This window comes from Pinus tabuliformis, chromosome 3_2 (genome assembly GCF_031772625.1).
Source record: "Pinus tabuliformis cultivar Carrire ecotype Pingquan chromosome 3_2, CPIR1, whole genome shotgun sequence".
NCBI lineage: Eukaryota > Viridiplantae > Streptophyta > Pinopsida > Pinales > Pinaceae > Pinus > Pinus tabuliformis.
In genome coordinates, this window is record NC_142302.1 from 927,810,575 (window position 1) to 927,834,310 (window position 23,736).

General features: G+C 40.2%; 1 protein-coding gene across 3 annotated transcripts in view; it reads left to right on the plus strand.

The window, feature by feature from the left end:
* The first annotated feature begins 255 nt into the window (after positions 1-255).
* Positions 256-23,736, plus strand: part of LOC149183680 (serine/arginine-rich splicing factor) — a 192,047-nt gene continuing 168,566 nt past the window's right edge. For 2 of the 3 annotated variants that reach the window (XM_089417213.1, XM_089417214.1), the window contains exon 1: positions 256-465. The gene's annotated coding sequence lies outside the window, so the exon portion shown is untranslated. The remainder of the gene's footprint in view (positions 466-23,736) is intronic. The other variant, XM_089417215.1, reaches the window with a different exon arrangement.

Below are 23,736 nucleotides of genomic sequence, written 5' to 3' on the forward strand. Positions count from 1 at the left end.
GATTTCTGATTAAATTTAATCATATATGCTTTTGAGTATGCATTTAATTATTTTTCAATGTGTGTTATCCCTTTGACCTCAAAAATATATAAGAAGCAAAATTCTGTAACTTGTGTGTGAAGTTGAGGTATATTTAATGTGTTAAAAACTTTTGTTGTAATTTTCCTACTTTTTAATTAAATAAACTAAAAATTAAATAGTAACATACCACTGCATCGACTCTTGTTAGTATAAACAAACAAAAAAACTTCAAGCAAAATTTCGCATATTATAACGATACATATACACATCCGGTGGACCCAGCGCAGCGCATGAGACCTGGAAATGTACACATTTTCAATAGGTGAATGGCATGGAGTTTGAACTTTCTTAGCAGCTGAAACTGCACCCGCAAAATGTTCAACAAGAGGACATGGAAGCGGATAAAATACCAAATTTCGTAACTCCAAAGAGGTTCCTGAACAGGTATGGGCTTGGGTTTTAAAAACCGTGTTATTCATTCAATGCCTTGGCCTTCTGCCCACTTATATTTCTGATCTGTTGTTGCTGCGATAAAATATTGGCTTGGCCTGGTCAGCTGGTGGAACATTTAATAGCGAACCTACATAATTTTCATTACAGCTTCAACGCAGATTTTGGTATCCCCATTCTCTGTCGGTCGCTCGTTTCTGTCTGGCTCACTCTCAAAACCCTAAAAAAACCTTTTAAAAACTGGAAAATTTGGTTAATATTTCCAATTCTTACCCAACATGATCTACCGATTAAAAATGAATAGTGCCCAAATTTCTATGTTGTTCAATTGTTTTACTTGAATAATATATATATATATATATATATATATATATATATATATGCATATATATATTTTATAGAAGGGATATTTGTACTAAACGGAAATTATCGCTCCTTCAAAATTTTTTCTGCTACCCTGCTTTGCTTTAAAATTGTTTATACGCATTGTGCCGCAATTATTTACTCGCGAACAGCGTTTCCCTATGCAAGTGGCTTGTTTGAGGCAGTTGTTTTTTCCGAACAAATCCAAACAAAACTGAAAACCATATGAAATAGTCTAATTCCAGGAAGCTTTATATAATTACGCAAATTTAGTTGCTTTCATCCTTAACAGAGCAGCTTAACAGGTCCACGGGGCTGTGGTGTGGCAAGTAGGATGCCACAGGCTAGACTATACCATATTATTTATCATTTTTTGCATCGGTTCCCGCTGGTGGCCCTTACCATTCGAGTAGCCTGATAACTGAGTTACCTTGCCAATTGGCGACCAACAACCAGCTCATATCTCCCTGACAATGACTAAACCGACTGTCTTCACCAATTATACTAACTGAATGACCAATCACTGTGGAAACCCCAAGATTCCTTCAATACGCACATCTATACCCTAGTATGCTCAGATCACAAAGTAGATTAATCAATATATTATAGCCATCTCACCACTATTAGCATAGCTATCCAGATGCCAGCCATCCATAAACCATAACCGCAGCAACAAAACAAAACCATGCCAACAGCCAAATGTGCACCACAACATATGTAGTGGGGAATCCCTAGATGGGGGAGAAACTCCCACCTCAACCATGATAACTGATAGTCAATCTAGAGAAAAGCAGATAATCTAGTTTGCGGTTGGGCTTTGTTGTTAATGCCCCAAATGATATATGGTACATCAAGAAACGAAGTGGTGAGTTACTTGTATTTTATCTCACATGTCCCTTTGCCGTACTAACCACACCATCCATTGTTTGGCTCACTTGGTCTCTATAAAATTTTCTGAGTTTCAGTGTTCACTATCATCGTTTATTGTGAGATTTTGTCAAACACATCACTGATAACCTGCTGTAAGTGAAATATAATATATGAAGCTAAATATAAACATTCAGTGGCACATATATGAAGAACCCAATCTCTAACCAGAACTGATATTTCATTTAAACTCAGGAATATGGCATAATACTGATAAACTCCATAGTATTAATGCGCTGAACATGACATGGCTTTTACTAACAAAATAACAAGAAAATACATAACAGAGAACGCACAAGAGGAACCTAGTATACTAGCAGCAAGACATTCTTCTGTGTTTGACCAGCGTTTAAGGTGACTTTCAGCAATACAATTTCCGGGTGACTGTCCCCAAAGCTACTGAATACTAGTACACTGTCACAGCCTCCAATCACACCCAGAAAATACGCACAGCAAGCAGAGAAATTCGTGGAGGCTCTAGACTGATGTACAAGGGTTTTTCACTTCCATCTCTGGCACAAATCTCGACCCACAAGGGAGGAATCCCTCTCACAGTAACTACACTGCACTGTAAATGATCTGAAATGGGGACTTAAAGGCTTCTTGTCATGCTTACAAGAACCTCTCCCACTCCAAAGCTTATATATTCCCAAGATCTATGCTTATGATTGATAATTTGCGGAATTAAAAGAACTTGAAATAGGTGTATGCTTGTGTTTGCCTTTAACTGACCAAATGCCTTAAGTTTATTTGCTTAAACTGATATGCAGCATATAACAGTGAAACAATGCAGCAAATAAACATCATACACCTAACAGCAATATAATTAGGAGTTCACCCAAACCTCTTGGGCTACGTCTCTGTGAGTTCTAGTCAGCTCAACTAGGCTCTTTGGGATTATGGCTTCAATTCTTTTACAAGTGCTACACTTAACTCCATTGGATTACAACTGAACCAATGGGCTTAGAATGCCATCTTTTATCCCTGGTTGTTTGGCTCTCTGGCTCTCGGCTCTGGCTCTAGGCTTTGGCTTTCGGCTCTGGCTCTCGGCTCTTGGCTCTTGGCTCTTGCTTCTGTCAAGCCTCCAACCTCTGGTGGCTCTTTTGCTATCCTCCCAACCTCTGGTGGCACTCTGCGAATTTACAGCTCTCTGGCCTTCTGCGCTTTACAACTCTGTTGCGCTCAGCTCTCTGGGAAATCACCCCTTTGCCATTGCCCCAACCTTTAGTGGCTTCTCGGCTTTTATGAGCTTCTGGTTTCGTTCGACCTTCAAGCGACCCTTTGTCAATTGTGCTCTCTTAACGGAAAACTTTTGAAGGGAGCCCCCTCTTCTTCGCTTGGCTCTCTAGCCTTGGAAGAATCCTTCAACTCTGCGGCTTCCGTCCGTTCCTCTGTGTGCAATCATGAAGAATCATTCCTCTGTGGCTCTGCGTCCAGCGTTCTGCCTCTCTGGCTCTGTGGCTCTGTGTCTGGCCCTCTGGCTCTGTGGCTCTCCGCGTATAACGTATTCCTATTACAATGCATCATTGTTACAAAATGCCCGATTACTGCGTGGCACAAATGATTCAAGACATGGACAGTTTAAAAAGAAATTGACGACCTTTCTTCGGACGAAATCTCGAAAACGACCATATTTCCAATACATAGAAGTATTCGGATTTACACAGGAAAACATTGAAAATCCGAAAATCCAGATTTCAAATATTATGAAATCGCATTCATAACCTATCGGGTCTTGCGCCTTGATCGCAAGTCGCAATCACAACAGGCATGTGTCAACGGCCCTTTATGTGGTTGCGATCGCCGATCATCGATATCGGCGCATTGCATATCGCAATCGCAACGCCCAATGGAATGTGTCGGCCTATATATATATCTCCGATCTCCGATCAATCGGCGCTTTCGCTTATCGGCGCCATCGCATGTCGGCAAGTCACATGGTCACGGGTCTTTTAAACACTCCGCTTGACTTTCTCCGATGCGACAATAATGCTCCATTATAACATATATGCGATACGATGAAGGAATGCGATGCGATGAACTTTAAGGGATTTTATGTTTAAAAACACATTTTCCCTTAAGTCCCATTAATAAGAAATTGCCTCCTTTTCTAAGGATAATGGGCAATCTTCTTTTTACCTTAACTCCTTTGTTCGCAGTCCATTCTGGTCCATTCAAATTGCAGTAGATTTAGATTGAAAAGATCTACGCAATGAGAGTAGAGACTATGCCCAAGAGCATCCTTTGGCTTTCATTTTCCTCTATGAGGAAGATTTCTAGACTTAGAAGTTTATGTTAGATCCATTTTGGATCACGACTTCCCACTAAAAAGCTTTTGGATTCCAAAAGACTGATATACTGATTTGAACAGTAAATGAGAGTACATCACCCTCTTCTTTTAGCCTCCATACACTTGCCTTGCATAGTGCCTCTGAACCAAAGCGTTTGAACACTTCCTTCCTGGATGTGCTTGTCCTCCTGGGAATAACTGTTTTCCTCCTTGACTTCATGCAAAACTCTTGCTGAGAAGGTTACAGAAGGTAGTTTGAACTTCTCTTCCTGGATTATTGATCCAAGTTGGCTCAAATAAAGGTGACGTTACATCTTTTTCACAAGGATTTACATTTGTATCTGTTACAAAAATTTTCTATTGACATCTTGTCAAGAACAACAAAATTACAGACAAAATTGGATGGCCTAAACCCTTGCTTCATCAAAAGAAACAGATTTTCACATCTTGTGAATTACCTCCATGTCTTTACATCTGCATACAAATGATTGACTAGATAACAAGCCAACAAAACATGCCTTTAAAACAATTGACCCTTCAAGTCAAGCATGTAGAAAGAGAACTTTAGGATTCTTTTTCAAAGATGAAACACTTCATCATTTTCTCCATCTTGGAGACCAAATCAAATTTTTTCAAGTCAACATCAACATTACATGCATGCTTAAAAACAAAACAATCAACCCTTCAAGTTAATCACACATACATGTTCAAATACAAGGAAATCATCAACATCCCTGTGGTCATGCATATCATGCTTATGCATGCATTTCATCTTTCAACTTTCATTTAAGTACGCTGTACTTTCGAAGCTGAAATGAAATATAATGTTTCATCCTTCAATTTTCGCTTCAGCACACTGTACTTTCGAAGCTGAAATGAACATAATGTTGCAGCAATAAAGTGAGTCTCCTACTCAACTTTTCCATTCACCTTCTTGGTAAAACCCTGCAACTTGCATTCCATTAACAAAGAAATGCAAATAGATGCATTATATCAATAGACATGCAATCTTAATTGGATAAGAATTCTAACCATTTCTTACCAATCCATTTCAAAGGTTCTTCCTTTGTTTGCACATCAACAACAACATGTGAATCATCTTGAAACACATCATTTATGGAATCTTTCTTTCCATTCCTGCCATTCTCTCTTTCCACCTTCTTCAAGTTTCGTGGAAGCATTGTTGGATTCAGAGTCCAACACTTTTCAGCAATGTGTCCTTGCTTATGGCAGTAAGTGCAACACATCTGCATCTTCTTGACAGCATGATTTGCCTTGTCCAATGGATCTTTGGCTTTTTGCTTCCTTTCCTTCAAAAGTTTCCTATATGTGGCCATTCTCTTCCAACATCTAAAAACATTATGGTTATCCAAACCACAAAAGGAACATGCAATTCTTTTCCCATAGTTATATGGAAATTTACCATGCTGAACATAATCAAAATGAATGTGTTTAGAACCAGATTTATACCTTTTTCTTTCACCTTTATTACCTTCATGAGGAGGTGAATTGAATGAAGAAGTAGCTCCCTTTGGAACACCATCAACCTCTTCAATGGTTTCAGAGTTTCCACAACTCTCTGGTTCAAGTGTATGCTTATGAACACCTTCTTCCTGCAAATGATGTTTCAAGCTTTTGCATTCTCCATGAATACAATCTTTACACTCTTGAGGTAGAAGACCTGCAATGAAACTCCTTGGAACTGTTTCAATTGTCTTCATGGTAGCTTTGGAACTCTCTCCATAAGACTGTCCATAGCCAAGACCCAAATACTTAGGCCTTTCGTCAACTATTATTGCCTCAACGATACCCTGTGCATGTTTGCCCAAGCCTTTTCCTTCATAGCCCATCTTGGACATTAACTTGGAACCTATGCCTCTGGTATGTTTTTCAAAAGAACCAATATAAACATTCTTAGAGGAAATTGAAGACAAATAGGAATTGTTTACCTCTTCTTCAAGCTGATACTTGACCAAGGCTTCTTTGGCAACAAGGAGCTGTGTCTCCAACTCATGCATCCTTTTCAGGTTCATATTTGCAATATGAAGTTGCCTCTCCATTCCCTGCAATTTGTCAGAAAGCAACTGCTTCTCTTCCTTCATGGAATTCAACTGCTCTTTAAGTATGATGCTCTTCCTTCCATCCTCATACATTTCTCTCACCATATCCATCATGGTGAACAAGTCTTGCTTCATGTCTTCATCAAATAATCTTGTGAAGAAAGGAGAATTTGAGGACTCACTTGTAGAAGTTGTCATTATCAAATTGAACAAAAGAACTTGAAACAAGATTAACAAAGAGCTTATTCAAGCAACCTTTTGCAACAAACCTCTTGTGCTTCAAGGATTGCTTTGAGGTCCTTTGGGATAAGAAGAATGCCTTCAACGCTTCTTCCTTCTTGTCCTCTTCTGGACTTAGCTAACAATAGCTTTCCCTTCACCTCTGTAAACTCAAACAACAGTCAGTTTACGAACAATCAAATAATCAATCCTTGACTGTTTAAACACCTTTCAAGTTAAACAAGCGAATAGATTGCTCTGTCAATCAAGCATTCTGATCTGATACCACCTGCATCATGATACCATCTGTTTCATGATACCACCTGCTTTATTATAACTTGAGCTCTGATATCACCTTCTTTGAAGGTGGGGTTAATCGACCTGATGCTCTGATATAACCAGCTCTGATATAACCAACTCTGATACCACCTCATTTGAAATGGGGACCTAAAGGCTTCTTGTCATGCTTACAAGAACCTCTCCCACTCCAAAGCTTATATATTTCCAAGATTTATGCTTATGATTGATAATTTGCAGAATTAAAAGAACTTGAAATAGGTGTATGCTTGTGTTTGCCTTTAATTGACCAAATGCCTTAAATTTATTTGCTTAAATTGATATGCAACATATAACAGTGAAACGGTGCAACAAATTAACATCATACACCTAACAACAGTATAATTAGGAGTTCACCCAAACCTCTTGGGCTACGTCTTCGTGAGTTCTAGTCAACTCAACTAGGCTCTTTGGGATTATGGGTTCAATTCTTTTACAAGTGCTACACTTAACTCCATTGGGTTACAACTGAACCAATGGGCTTAGAATGCCATCTTTATCCTTGGCTGTTTGGCTCTCTGGCTGTCGGCTTTGGCTCTTGGCTCTTGGTGCTCGCTCTCGGCTCTGGCTCTCGGCTCCGGCTCTTGGCTATGGCTCTCGGCTCTCGGCTCCGGCTCTTGGCTATGGCTCTCGGCTCTCGGCTCTCTCGGCTATGGCTCTCGGCTCTGGCTCTCGGCTATGGCTCTGGGCTTTGGCTCTCGGCTCTGGCTCTCGGCTCTTGGCTCTCGGTTCTGACTCTCGGCTCTTGGCTCTTGGCTCTCGGCTCTCGCCTCTATCAAGCCTCCAACCTTTGGTGGGTCTTTCGTTTGCGAATCTACGGCTCTGGCCTTCTGCGCTCTGCAACTTTGCTGTGCTCAGCTCTCTGGGAAATCACCCTTTTGCCATTGCCCCAACCTCTGGTGGCTTCTCGACTTTCACGAGCTTCTGGTTTCGCTCGACCTCCAAGCGACCCTCTGTCAATTGTGCTCTCTCAAGGGAAAACTTTTGAAAGGAGCCCCCTCTTCTTCGCTTGGCTCTCTGGCCTTTGAAGAATCCTCTGACTCTGTGGCTTCCATCCGTTCCTCTGTGTGCAATCATGAGGAATCGTTCCCCTATGGCTCTGCGTCCGGCCTTCCGGCTCTATGGCTCTGCGTCTGGCCCTCTGGCTCTGTGGCTCTCTGCATATAACGCATTCCTGTTACAAAACGCCCGCTTACAGCGTGGCACAAACGATTCAAGAACAGGGATAGTTTACAAAGGAATCAACAGACTTTCTTCGAACGAAATCCCTAAAACGACCATATTTCCAATACACAGAAGTATTTGGATTTACATAGGAAAACATTGAAAATCCGAAAATCCGAATTTCAAATATTATGAAATCGTATTCATAACCTATCGGGTTCGCGCCTTGATCGCAAGTCGCAATCGCAACAGGCATGTGTCAACGACGCTTTATGTGGTTGCAATCGCCGATCGCAAATATCAGCGCATCGCATATCGCAATCGCAACACCCAATGGACTGTGCTGGTCGATATATATATCGCCGATCCGATCCGCTGATCCGATATATATCGCCGATCTCCGATCAATCGGAGCTTTCGCTTATCGACGCCATCGCATGTCGGCAAGTCACATGGTCACGGGTCTTTTAAACACTTCGCTTGACTTTCTCTGATGCGACAATAATGCTCCATTATAACATATATGTGATACGATGAAGGAATGCGTTGCGATGAACTTTAAGGGTTTTTATGTCTAAAACACATTTTCCCTTGAGTCCCGTTTATAAAAAATTGCCTCCTTTTCTAAGGATAATGGGCAATCTTCTTTTTACCATAACTCCTTCGTCCGCAGTCCATTCTGGTCCATTCAAATTGCAGTAGATTCAAATTGAAAAGATCTACTCAATGAGACTATTCCCAAGAGCATCCTTTGACTTTCATTTTCCTCTGTGAGGAAGATTTTTAGACTTAGAAGTCTATGGTAGATCCATTTTGGATCAGTAAATGTCACACAGCCCAAGTAATAAGCAATATTGACCTCCTGTAGATGAATAATACACTCAGAACATGTCCCTCTCTGGTATATGCTCTTCGCAGTAGCTTCAACACTGATTTTGTCCTCTTCTTCAAGGTAGCTCGACTTCTTAATGGCAACACTTGTCCAGTAATAAAGCTTCATGGTACATCCCTCTCTTGAGATGAAACCTGACTTCCTTTCCTCAGTGAGAATCTCGTCCTCTAAGTAGAATATAGCTCAGCTAATAAGGAAGATAAACACTGCCTACTAAAACCTTCTTTAACTCAGCAAATCGACCCACCACTGGCTTGGCAGCTTGATATTTTCATGGGTATTTCTTAGTCTCTCACAAATGAGATCATCTTTGTTATATACCTAGGGGGGATAATATGGGGTACAAAGGGGAGGTACCCAAGGGAATAATGTAATAAAGGGATGGGCCATAGTAATAAATAAGGTGGTTAACCCGTATCATGTAAGGGATCACAAGTAGTTAGTAATAATGTAATGGGCCCATGGTATTAGTTCGATGGTATGAGGGAACCATAGTAATGACCCATGGTATTGTATGTATGAGCCTATATAGAAGCTAGAGACTCCACATGGAGGGGTGTCAAGGAATATTGTATGAACATGCATATGGCTTGTGGAGTGTTCTCCTTCCTTAAGGAGTGAATGTATGGTGTTGTCATACCTTAAGGGTTTGATTAATAAAGAAGAATTTCTATCATATTATTTCTAGGTATATTTGTATTTTCATATATTTTCAGAACAGATCTATAACAAGTGGTATCAGAGCACTTTCTTGGGCAAAAGTGGAGAATTTTATTTTTATTTTTTTGCAGGAACTTTCTAGGGCGGCGAGTTTGCAGATTAGATCTGTACATTTTGGGGCAAAATCTGTAAAATCTAATTGCAGATTTGGATTCTTTGTGAAAAAATACCCGATTTCAAAAAAAAAAATTGGCCGATCGAAGTCCGGATGAAGGAGATATCGCTGATCTAAAAATCAGTGGTGTTGCAGATATTTTTCGGGGCAGTGAGTTTGCGGCGCAGATCTGGACGTCTTGGTGCAAGATCTGCAAAATCTAATTGCAGATCTAGAATCTTTGTGAAAAAATACCCAATTTCAAAAAAAAATCAGTGGAATTGGAGTCCGGATGAGGGAGATATCGCTGATTTAAAATCAACACTTTTTTCAGAATTTTTGCTGAAGGTGGGAGAATTGCAGTGCAGATCTAAAATTCCAGTCCCTGGATTAGGATTTCTATCAGATGGGCAGATGTAGAATGGTTGTTCCATTTCTGAAAACAGGTTATAATAGGGATTCTGAGCAATATTTATGGAATTGTGGCCATTTTAAATTTTCGCCAAGTAAGTGAAATTTTTTCAAAATATTTTTCATGACGGATCCTAATTTTACAAGGAAAGATGATAGCCCTACTATTGAAGAATTCATACAAAAAATAAAGTGCAAATATGGGGTATTTTGGAAAGCTATGGTACTGATTAGTTTGAAAAAAGAGGCTGACATATGGTGGAACTCACTTGGCATCAAACAGTTGTCCAAATTTCGGATGAAAAATTTGAAAAACTCCTTATGGACAAATGGTCTTGTGCTAGAAAAAAGAATGAGACACGTCAGGGGTTATGTTTTATTGGTGTCTCCTTATTGCAGGTTCATGGATTGATTCAGAAGGAGAAAATCATTGTGTCTATAAATCCGAGTTGCAAGCAAAATCTCATAAATGTCAACTTGGCAAAAAAAATTGCAAGTGCCAGCAAAACACATTGAAAACACACAAGTTGATGATGAGGATGTTCAAGTTTATTAGGATTTGAAGCTTTCTATGGATAAGTGTGTGTTGCATGGTGATTTTTATACTTCAGATATGGATAACAGGGATGTTGTTTTGGGATATCCTTGGATGGAATCTGTGGGTACTATCAATATTAATGTGCAGAAGAAATTCCTGAAGCTCTGGTATAAAAAGAAGAAAATTACATTACAGGATATTTCCATTAAGACCCAAGCAGAGACTATGGAGACAGAAGCACAAAGCTCTAAGGACATTTACACATCAGATGATGAGCAGTTGATGGTCAACAATCAAACACAAACAACGACTGAAGCAGAAAATGTTACAGGTGCTAATACATCAGATGAGGGCTCAGTGGTTGAAGTAATATTGGAAGATAAGACACCGCAGCAGGCACCACAGCATGCACCAGATAACAGTTAGGCTCCAGTAAGGGGTGAATTAAAGAAAAAGACACCGTGGGTTAAAACTTCAACATATCATCACCCACATCACCTCGCAAGACAACAACCAACAAGATGGCAACGAATTAGCCACAAGGACAACAACCCCCGCAAGACAGATAGAGAAGAGCGAATATCCACCTACTACACATCAACACAGAAGAGCTGCCACGGTCAACTTCCATCTCAAGCGAGCGAGGCACCAGCGAGATCGAGGGTTCACCTTTCTCTTGGATGGCTAGATGCATGTGCATGGTACCAGTGGACTACTCTTTTGAGTAGATCTTATTATTTGTGTTCTTCCCATGTTTTGGGGACGAAACATGCTAAGGGGGGTGGAATGTTATATACCTAGGGGGGATAATATGGGGTACAAAGAGAGGTACCCAAGGGAATAATGTAATAATGGGATGGGCCATAATAATAAATAAGGTGGTTAACTCGTATCATGTAAGGGATCACAAGTAGTTAGTAATAATGTAATGGGCCCATGGTATTAGTTCGATGGTATGAGGGAACCATGGTAATGACCCATGGTATTGTATGTATGAGGCCTATATAGAGGCTAAAGACTCCACATGGAGGGGTGTCAAGGAATATTGTATGAACAAGGATATGGCTTGTGGAGTGTTCTCCTTCCTTAAGGAGTGAATGTATGATGTTGCCCTACCTTTAAGGGTTTGATCAATAAAGAAGCATTTCTATCTATTTCGATCTTATTATTTTTGGGTATAATTGTATTATCATATATTTTGGATCAGATCTATAACAATCTTCTCATTTGAATCAAATAGACAATAAAATCAAATGATAAGACTTTTCTACCTCAATGTCTCCTGCAAATTATCTTCTCCTTTGAATCCCAATGGTGAAATCTGAATGATTCAACGTCTTGAACCAATTACAGTATATAGTTTCAACACTGAAACCATCTATGGTGGCTAGGGTTTCTCAAACCCTAAACTCCTCTCAAAAAATTCTCCAATAGTTTTTTTCTTAAAAAATTACAAGTGAATGAATGACGAGGTCTCCTCACTTTTTCTCTTTTATAAACTTGTGATGACTTTTGCTGCCATTTTACTTTTTAAATTTTTACAAAGTCACTTTATAATGTTTTCATTTTATAAAGTTAAAGTTACTTTTCACTTGCCTAGGAAATGTCATTTTTTCACCACTTATACTTTTATAATGTTTCCTTGGGCGAATTAAGTTCCCTTATTAAGTATTTCCTTTGCTTTAGCATACAAGAACCATTTTAGGCTAGCGGATTTCGTCACGTGCTTCCTCAGTGGTCGGAAACATTATAGTCTCCCAAGATATGTAGCAGCCAATTTGCTATCCAATCTCCTATCTGGCTAAATCATAACCATCCAATGGTTGTACAAGCTCACCTTGCTCATCTCAACTCACCCAAGTCAATCTAGGCTCACCTTGGCTTAGATAGACTCATCTTAGCTCATCAAGGCTCATTTGGCAAAAGTGGCTCAAAAAGACTCATTTGGTTGTTTTGTTTGTCTCAACGAGTGAGCACAAATAATGATCTCAGTGGTCTTAGCACCCAACCATCTTGGTTGTCTCTGCTATTTTGGCTCAATTAGTTGTCTTAGTGATTTCAACTCAAGTGAACATGTTGGTTGCCTTAATCGTCTCATTCAATTAGTGGTGGTGATAGTCTTGGGTTAGGGAGCCATTATGGTTGTCTTGGCTATCCTGACTCACCGAACCAACACGGTCGTCTTAGTTGTCTAGACTCTTGATCCTCTTAGTCGCAACCTTCTTAGACTGAGACAAATCATTCTAGCCATTCTATTTTCATCTAGAATAGTGCAAAGTCATCACAACAACGCTGATTCTATCCAAATTAGCACCAAGTTGTCTCAGCCATCCTGTTTCCATTCAATACAATGTTGAATCATCATAGTTCTTTTGTTCACAATCAAAATCACCTGAAATAGTCTTAAAACAACTTGAAAACAAACTCCATGAAACACATAGCTTTCTAGGTTCAAAAATATGCCCAAACCAAGAATAAGACTCTAAGTGCCTCTACAAATCCTCTTCTCCAAATGCCAAATAAATTGACTTATTTATACCTTTTCTCAAAAAGGTGGTTATGATCACTTTTATAAGTTTGAGCTAATCTAGCCATGGAGAAACCTTGATCGACCTACTAAGTCACAACTAAACAAGCGACTTAGTCTAGTATTATTGGAACTGGGCGGTCTAACTGGTTTGGGGGTCAAACCGGTCCTATTTGAGGTTTGAAACCGGAAATGGTCGATTCGTTACCAAACAAGCTGGTTTTGTAATGGAACTGGCTGATTCGGTACCAAACTGACCTTTTTTCCACTGAACCGATTGGTTTTGTACCCAACCGGTTGGTTACATATAGTCTGACCAAAAATATTCCAAACCTAGTTTTTGAAAAAAAAGAATTTTTGAGTGGGGCAGCCTAATATTCAAGCCTACGACCCTAGCATTGCTATAGAATTCATGGTAATGTTAAATTCTTAAAGTAAAAGTGACATTCTCATTTATCTTTCATTTTTATCCTTTTACTTAAATTTTTAACATTACTATGAAATGACTCAGTGTTGAAAACTTTAACTAGGTTCGGTCTTCATAATTGTCATTATATTATGTAATTATATATTTCATGTAAAAACAAAAAGAAAGAAAAATAAATTTATTTTTCAAGCCTGGGTTTCATGCTCAAGTCCATTTGTTAATTAGGTCAAGCATGTTCTTCATGCTTCTAAGGTTTATTGAGTCAAAAAGAAAATTATTTTGTCAAGTCCCATTTGGACTTTTTGTAAAAGGTAGAAAAATAATTTTATTGAAATCAAAGTGTCAAAAACATGACCAAGTTGGCCCTCCAAATTGTCAAGTCGGCTTGCCCAAAGGACATGACCCTTCGCACATGGAAACAACTATATATTTGCATAAATCCTCCATTGTTTGGCAAGTAATTCAAATTCTCTTCTATGGAAGTAATTCAGACAACACAAATTCTCCTTTTATCCAACAAAGGAAGAGAAAGAAGACTAGTATGCTAGAAAGCCATCCGAAGATCCTGTTCCATCCAAGTTTTGTTCTGTGGAAGATTATTATCCAAAGTTTTTCATCATCTATAGAACATACCCCTTGAAGTTCTGTGAAAAGGATTTTTGATTGAGCTATTGTGGATGAGAAAGACTGATACATGATGTGAAAGACTGAACAGTTGAAAACTTGAAGGGAGGGTTGGCTTGGATTCTTGTAGTCTTGGTCTTAGAGTCTTGGATTTCTCACTTTGATCTGATTCTATAAGAAGAGGAACTTTTCTAGGTTCCCCCCTTGTGGGGTTTTGGCCCTAGCTTGGAGAGTCTATATCTTGTGTATTTTGTCTCTTGTAATCTTCATGTTTATGTTTTGGTAGTTGTTTGATGAAGAAGAACATAATAATATAATAAGAAGCCAACAAATTTTCACAAACAACTATCAAGTAAAGAGACATCTACTCTAATTTGCTGCCATATTGATTTCTTAACACCCAGGATGTTGAAGAGTGGTTCCAACCTCATTGGATTTCGTATGGAGAAAGTAGAATTTTAGATTTCACTCCAAATCTAGTAGACTTAACAATCTTTTCCAGGATTGGGGGTATTGCAACATTTCCATTGGATTTTTTCATCTACAAGGGTATGGAACTAGTATTAATCAAGAACATCAAGCCCTTTGTGTACCTTGATGTTAGTGGCATTTGTTGTTGTACTCTTCTATCATGACCTTACAAAATATGTATCCATCACTCAAACAAAATCTGAACTTCACGTGCTACGTTTTTTTCTATCTTATTTTAATGCTTAGAGGGTGATATTGATGATGAAGATCCCAATATAGGCATTGATTTTGATGATATGTAGGTATTTGTTGTAGCGTGATGTTTTTTGGATGCTAGAGGTCATCTAGAGCCTGTTTGTTGATGCATTTGTGTTTCAAATATGGATTGCACTTGATGCTATTTTGGTTTTGTGCACACTTACATGCTATATAAATGAGAACTTTTGCTTATTTGTGTATAAATGTTTTGGATTAATATGGATGCACATGAATATATTCGTTTTTCTTTAAAATTTGAATATTTTATGTTTTTGGTTTGGTTTCGACCAGTTCTTAGTTCAAAGGGTATTCCAGTTTGATCACCAGTTCGGTTGACATTGGCTTAGTCAAAGGCATCTCCGCATAACCAAAGAAACATTGGACCCATTGAATTGGTCCCAATGCCCATTACTCCTCATGGTTAATCTATCCCATTACCCATGACTCCTCTTGGTCGACTAAGGAATTGCTTTCCTATCAAAGAACATCTTACAAAGGTGACATTGTGTTTGTCTAAGTGCTCAAAACCCCAAGTGTGGTACATGCATCCAAGAGAGATCTAGTCAAGGGAAGTGAGTGGGAGTAAGGGGTTGGTCTTGTTTCCAAATCCCTAACATTCTCCCCCACCTGAATTCTGATGTCCTTGATGATGCACATGTTAAGTCTAATGTCATTCGATCCCTCGATTGAGCTAACTATCTCCATGAGATTCAAGGTTCAAATCACTTGTGGGTTAAGCCCAAAAAAAATTCATCATGTGGTACATCAAGTTGGATGTTACTGTCTCTGATGCTGTCATAAACTGTCTTGCCAACTTTATCTCAAATAACACCTCCTTGCATTTGAATCTACTCGATAAATCATGGTGTAACCCAACTTTTGTAAATGATCTGGATTTTGGGGGGAGGCCCCCAAGATCTAAAAAATTTAAATAGATCTTTGGGGGGAGGCCCCCAAGATCTGAAAAATTGAAATGGCAGAAAAAAAAGGAGAGAACATGCAGTAAATAAAACCACAAAGTATTTTTTTTATTAAAATAGAGAATAATTGTGAAAGTTACATTGTGATGGACAATCTGTCCTTTTACAAAATGTGACTTGATACTTATAGTCTTCTTTTAGTTACAATACCACGGGTAAATTCCATGGGTGGGTAAATACCATGGGTGAATGTTAAAATTGGAAACTAGGGCCAAACTCCATGTGGGTCTACTTATTTATGGCAACTGATATTTTTCTTGGATTCCTCTCGTTGAGAGGTGTAGGATTGATCTAAAGATCATCCAATTCCGACATGTATTCATGGAGATATGAATTTATTTGTGTTATGTGAAAATTCGTCAAGGTCGGCCAGAAACCAAATTACCCTCGCTTATCCTCATCATTGCACTATAAATAGAAGAGGCTTGCAAGTCATTTGAGACATACATTCACACCTCTTGTGATCTCTTCCTCTCCACTTGTTTGGGTTTTAGTGGAAGGAAGAATCCCTAAGAGAATACACAACCCTAGAAGGTTTGCCCTAGCCCTAGACGCTGTCTAAAGAGATCTATACGCTGCCCTCATCTACATTCATGGAGGATGATTGTTACATTAGAGGAATCTTTGTTGCCCAAAAGGAGGTTCTTATAACACAACAAGGAAAGGCTTCAACACTGGTATGGAGGAGCCCTAACGCTGCCCTAATAAAGAACCTAACGCTGTCATGGAAGTGAACCTAACACAGTCATGGAAGAAGGTTTAACGCAGGCCCTAACTGCTGGCCTTATTCCACTCTAATTCGCTGGAAAGAAGAGGTCTCTTCCGCAAGTCAAATGAGGGTTCTATACAGCTAGAGGAGGATCCCTTCACGCTGTCCTAAAGGAGACCTTTATACGCAGCAAGATATACGCTGCCAATGGATGCTCCAAAAGGAGCCCTAGCTGTAGTCTCTCACACAGTTAGACGCAGTCCTAATGAGAGGATATACCCTAGCCGCAGATACTAATGAGAGCTCTTCGCTGTCAATGAAGGAGCTCTATGAACGCTGTCCTAATGGAGGATGATCATCACATTGACCAGGAGGCTCCTACGCAGTCATAGGAGAAGCTTTATCACAGGTATGGAGATGACCTAGGAGCAGTGACAAACTCGGATGTATACATTCTTGGCATGATAATGGTGCAACATAGTGATGATGAATGGTGCAGCATAGTGATGATGAATGGTGCAACATAGTGCAGCATGACAGTGGTGCAACATAGTGCAACATGACAGTGGTGCAGCATAGTGACGATGAATGGTGCAACATAGTGCAACATAACAATGGTGCAGTATAGTGATGATGAATGGTGCAGCATAGTGCAACATGACAGTGGTGCAACATAGTGATGATGAAGTGCAGCATGATGGGTGCAACATAGTGATGATTGGATGCAGTATGATGAGTGCAGCATAGTGTAATGAAGTGTAGCGCAGTTATGGGTGCAACACAGTGATGGGTACAACATGGTGATGAAATCACCTGTGTCCAGATCTGCTACCTCATGTATCATCTTCCCAGAGAAGATCTCTGCTCTTATTTTGACAAGTCAAAATGTTGACTTCTGATGTATATGTACTATCTCTCTCTCTACTGAACTATTGAAGAACATAAGAAGAATTGATCAAGGGTTTCCCCACATTGGGGTTTTTCCCTGGCTGGCACCACATCTCGTGTCCTCTTGTCTTGGCTGTCTTCTGCGATTTATGTTTATGTTCTATCTGCATTTTACTGTCATGCTAAATGTGATTGCTAATCTGGAATTGATATTGAGCCAATATGGAAAATTGAAGTAAATTTGCTCTCAGCATAGAACATATCAAATTTAACATGGTATCAGAGCTGAGGTGAAGACAAAGCCCAAGCAAGAGTGAAAGAGCAATCACCGAAGACAGTTGGACAAGGTCAAAAGACTCAATGGGTTTCTCATCCCACTTCAAATTCACCAAGGGTGAAGTCGAAGCAAAGAAGATTATCAAAGTGGCGCAGTGGAAGCATCTGGTGGCCTACCTACAAGTCACTTCAATGGGAAGTCCGGATTTGAGAATGGAAGGAAAGGCAGATGCCTTGCTTGTAATAAGTTTGGCCATTATGCGAGGAAGTGTCCAAATAGAAGGGACACATCACTTGATGACAATAACAATCATTCCAGGGGCATCTTCAATGATTGGAGGAGTGATAAGTACAATGGCAAAGGAAAAGGGAATGCAGGTCATCAAGGAAATGGTCGTCTCTTAAAGAAAGCAAGGATCTCTAGGTATGAAGAATCTAATGTTGTTTCAGATAAGCAAGAGGAGATCAACCCTCTTCACTACCTCTCCTTCGGACACTTTGAAAAAATGGTATATTGATAGTGGTGCTTCAAGGCACTTCATCGGATACAAGGAAGCTCTCTCTAATTTGATAGAGAAGGAGACAATCGTGGAGATTATTCTTGGAGACGATGCCACCTATCTCAGAAAGGGTGTAGGGAATGCTACCCTTCAATTGAATAAGAGTAGCACGAGTGATTTACAAGAAGTTCTTTATGTACCTAATCTCAAGAAGAACCTGGTGTCCATTTCGGCAATGGAATTCAAAGGTTTCAAGGTGGCATTCATCGATGGAAAGGTATGTGTCTGAAAATGGAATTTTCAAAATGCTTTTACTCATGGGTTCAGGGTTGGCAATTTGTATCAAGTTGCAGGAAGTCCATTAGGGACCATGTCATGTGACACCTCTCTTCAATCGCATCGAAGGTCTGCTCATCTTCATTGTAAGACCCTACCCGATGTGAGACAGATGGTGACAGGGATGCTTGAATTCAAAGCAGAGCATGAAGGTACATGTCCAAGATGTACTGAAGGAAAACTTACAAGGGGACCATTCCCCTCATGTAATAGCAAGACCATGGATATGGAACAACCAGAGGGGTTTGAGATTCATGATCGGGAAAATCTCATGTATGCAGGTAGAAGAAAGCCCTCTATGGCTTGAAGCAAGCACCCTGGGCTTGGTGTGAAAGGATAGACAACTATCTGATGAAGCTGAGATTCACTAGGAGTGAAGCCAATCCAAACCGTTGCTTGAAGGTTGTGGATGATAAACGGATTTCAGATTTGGAATGGTGAACTCCAAGCCCGTGACTACCTCAATGAAGCCTAACTTTAAGAAGTTAAGCGGTAGTGATGCCGAACCTGATTTGGGAAATGCCGCTGAGTTTCATAAACTCATACTAGCATTGATGTTCTTGGTGAACTCTCGTTCGGATATATGTTTTGCAGTTAGCATATTGAGCTCATATATGGTTGAGCCTCACTGGATTGGTGCCAAGAATCATTTGAGATATCTTCAGGGCACAATCTCTCATGGATTGAGATACACTGTCGGAAGTGTGAAGCTGCTTGATTGAGGAAGTTCTTCAGTGAGCTGTTTGGACATGTGCTGGATACCATCGTGATCTTCTGTGACAACCAGAGGGGGATTCGATTGTTGATGAATCACGTGTTCTATGATCGCTCCAAGAATACAGACATCAGGTACCACTTTATCTAGGATATGGTACAACGAGGAGCAAGAAGGCTCCATTACATTGGGACTGATGTGCAGGTCGCCGATATTCTGACGAAGCCCCTGGGAAAGGTCAAATTCTTGACTTTCCGTGAACGACTAGGAGTCATGGAGAGACTCTCTCCTGAAGGTTCAGTGTAATATGGACATTGAGCTCTGGGAGTTCCAGGGGGCTTGGGGGTACTTCTTGGAGCAATGAGCAACCATAGGGTGAGTGGTTCAACCTTCCCTTAGTGGTCTGCTAGTAGGCAGGATGAGTGGTTCATCCTTCTCCTGCCGAGACACAGTCATAGGGTGAGTGGTTCAACCTTCCCCTAGTGATTTGTTGTGTACAGGGTGAGTTGTTCAGCGTTCCCCTCGGATACCCTGGCAACATGTAGGCAGGATGAGTGGTTCATCCTTCTCCTGCTGAGACATCCTACACATGCAGTTTGGGACGCATGGGAAGTATCTCTCATCTGGCCAATGAGTAGGGAAATGAGGATAGGGACCACGATAGTACTGATGGATGCATCGTGTAGCTACCATACTTCCTATGCTAGGATGATATTGATCTAGGATCAATTGGAACTGACTTTGGGTCAGTAAGAGTGATATAACTCACTCTCTTTTGGAACTAATTTCGGATCAGTAAGAGTTGTATGATATACTCTCTTTATTTGGAACTGATTTCGGATCAGTAAGAGTGGTATGACACACTCTTTTTATTGGAACTGACTTCAGGTCAATAAGAGTGGTATGAGACACTCTCTTTTATATGGGACTGACTTCGGGTTAGTAGAGGATGGTATGATACATTCTTGATCACTTCTTCTTCTTCATAGTTCAACAGAGCAGAGCAGTGTAGGGCACTGATAGCTGAGATAGTACAGACTAGCAGATGGATTAGCAGATGGAGTTCTCCCTAGTTGAGAGGGAGTGTTAAAATTGGCAACTAGGTCCAAACTCCATGTGGGTCTAATTATGGCAACTAATATTTTTCTCGGATTCCTCTCGTCGAGAGGTGTAGGATTGATTTAAAGATCATCCGATTCTGACATGTATTCATGGAGATATGAATTTATTTGTGTTATGTGACGATTCGTCAACGTCGGCCAGCAACCAAATTACTCCCACTTATCCTCATCGTTGCACTATAAATAGAAGAGGTTTGCAAGTCATTCGAGACCTACATTCACAACTCTTGTGATCTCTTCCTTTCCACTTGTTTGGGTTTTAGTGGAAGGAAGAATCCCTAAGAGAATATGCACCCCTAGAAGGTGTGCCCTAGCCCTAGACGTTGTCTAAAGAGATATATACGCTGCCCTCATCTACATTCATGGAGGATGATTGTTACATTAGAGGAATCTTCGCGGCCCAAAAGGAGGCTCTTATAACGCAGCAAGGAAAGTACGTTCAGGGAAAGTAAGAAGCCTAAAATATATTTAGGGTAGGTAGCCTATATGACAAAGTTAATTGAAGCAAAACCATCCGCCTTTGAAGATGTAGTCAAACATCAAGAATGGAAAGATGCTATGAGTGAAGAATATGAATCAAGAACGAAGAATGGAATTTGGAAAATCGTTCCTAGGACTGAAGACAAATTTGTGGTGACTTCCAAGTGGCTCTACAAAATTAAACATGCATCAAATGGAAGTATTGATAAATATAAGGCAAGATTTGTGGCAAGGGGTTTCTCCCAACAAGAAGGCATTGATTATGAAGAGACATTTGCACCTACAACTATACGATTGTTAGTCTCTTTGGCAACATCGATGGGATGGAACATCCTTCAAATGGATTTCAAGACAACATTCTTGAATGGTACTTGTTACCGCTCAAACTAGCAGGGGTCCTAGGAGGGGATCCTAAAGAGAAACTACTGGGTCAAGTGGCAACAATAGAGCAATAGGCCATTGTTACCTCAGCTATAGCTCCCTGCTCTTTACGAACTTTCATCGATGGGAGGAGACCCGGTATAAGAGGAATCACAAGGAGGCTTAGGTAAATGGCTTACTTGCTTTAGAAGTAAGGTGATTGGCTCTCTAGGAAGGGCTGAGGGGATACCTAGGCCTAGGTTTGGGGAATATTCCTTGAGAAGAAGTATCCTAGACCTAAGAATCCTTAAGGAGAAGTGGCTTCTATGTAATCCTTGTAAAATTTGAGTTACAAAGTTGTGGGACCACAAAGAACCCAAGTGGACCCAAACTAGGTCAAGGGTGTGGGGTTGATCATCAATAGATGGGCTTGACTAGGTTTGGGAGGAGAATAGGATCAAAGGAATAATTTTCTTTTGGAGTTTAAATGCAATGATCCAAATGAAGACACTAACCCAAGGGAACCTAGGGAGAAGAATGGTCTTCGAGCTAGGGCTTGCAATATCTTGGGGTTCCATCGTCGGATTGGTTGAAAATTAGAGGACCCCTTGAGAAGACCCCAACGCAGTAGTTGACCAATTTTTCAAGAATTTTCAATGGCTAGAAATGATTTTAGGTGATACCCTAGGAGGTCTACTAGGTTAAGGCTTCGAAAAGAATGAAGGAGGTGAAAAGAGTTTTCTTTTTGCGATCACCTTTGGACTAGACCAGTGCCTCGCCTATCGGGAGAATGTAGTCAATGCAAATCAATGTTTAGAGATGTCTTATACCCAATCAAAGGGTCCCCTAGCAACTTCACATAGTCCTTGAGGCAGCAAATAGGTCACTAGAAAAGTTTATACTTCTTTGATGTTGCAATTGATGATTTGTCAAGGTAATAATGAATAATCATATACGTCTAGGACATTTGTTCACAATACTTTGCATGAAACATATGAAAAACCCTCGCAAAGACAAGTTTAACCAGTGTTGCAGGAAATGTCCCCCCCCGGATCAAAAGCTCGATCCGTGATCTGTACGGATGCGCGAGGGAATTGCCCTCCGAAACGCGTTTCGGAAAAACTGAAATGCGGTTCGGGCTGTTAAAGGCGCTTCTTGCCATTTTCAGAACCGTAAAGTCGGCTTTTTTTTATTTATTTTTTCTTTTGCTTGGTTGGGGTGGGTCCACCTTGGTTTAAGGTGAGGAGTGAAGGGATTTAACACCCATTCGTCTCTCATTTGCTCACCTTGAGTTTATGAGATCTTGGAGAAGAGAGGAGAAGAGGAGAGGAGAGCTTGGAGGAGCTTAGAGGACTTCCATCTACAAGAGCTAAAGAGGTAAGTGCAAACCCCAAACTCCCTCATTTTTTTGACATTGTTTTTTGTATTTTTCTCCTCCCTCTCCTATTCTTTCTCATTCTTTCTACTTGCTCATTTAATTGTAGGTTGTCCACCACCTATATCCATATTCCAAGATGGTGTTCTTTTGGCTTCTATGTATCATTCCACTTTTGGTTTTAATGATGACAAGGGGGAGTAAGAATAGAAGAGAAGAAGAACAAGAGGATAATGGTCCCAATATGAGTGACTCAATGTATGATGAGGAGGAAGGGTTGGAGGAAGGGTTTGAAGTGGAAGGGCATGAAGTTGAACCTGAAGGGAACACTCAAACACTAGAGGAAAAGCTGCATTAACACCCTTGTGGAACTATGTGACCAAACTTGAAGGGGGAAAGGGTGGTGGAAGCTACAAATTTTTGTTCCCTCATGGTTGTCGTGGAGGAAAACCATTTAGTGGTTCATATACCTGTGTGAGGAGGCATCTTTGTGGGGTGATGGATAATGATGACAAAAAGGGTGCTGTGGGGATACAAATTTGCCCAAACATTTCAGCTGAACAAAGAAGAATATACATCCAAATAGAGGAGGTTGCACAACAAAAAAACAAGAAACAAAAAACTCATTCTGAATCAAGTGCAACCTCTAGATTTGGTAGCTCATCTCCTCATGGTACTTCTGGAAGCTCTGTAGGTAAAAGAACAATAGGGGATTTCCTGAATGTTGCTGGGAGGGATGATGTGGATGGAAAGATAGTCCGATCTCTTTGTGCTTGCGGTGTACCATTCAATGTGCTTCGCTCTCCCTATTGGCATGAAATGGTGAAGGCCATCAATGAAGGCCCAAAAGGGTACAAGTCCCCCAACTATGAGAAAGCTAGAACAATGTTATTAGAAAGAGAAAAAGCAAAGGTTCAAAGAGCTTTGACACGTTTTACAAATGAGTGGGTAGATTGTGGGGTATCCATTGTATCAGATGGGTGGACAAATATTAGAAACCAAGATTTGATAACTGTTCTTGGTGTTTCTGCTAGTGGTGTAGTATTTATTACATGTCATGACTACTCCTCCATCAATGCATCTTCCCAAAACATTGTAGATCTCCTATTGCAATCAATCAGAGATGTTGGTCCGAATAATGTGGTTCAAGTGATCACAGATAATGCAGCAAATTGTAAGGCAACATGAAAAATTATTGAGCGTA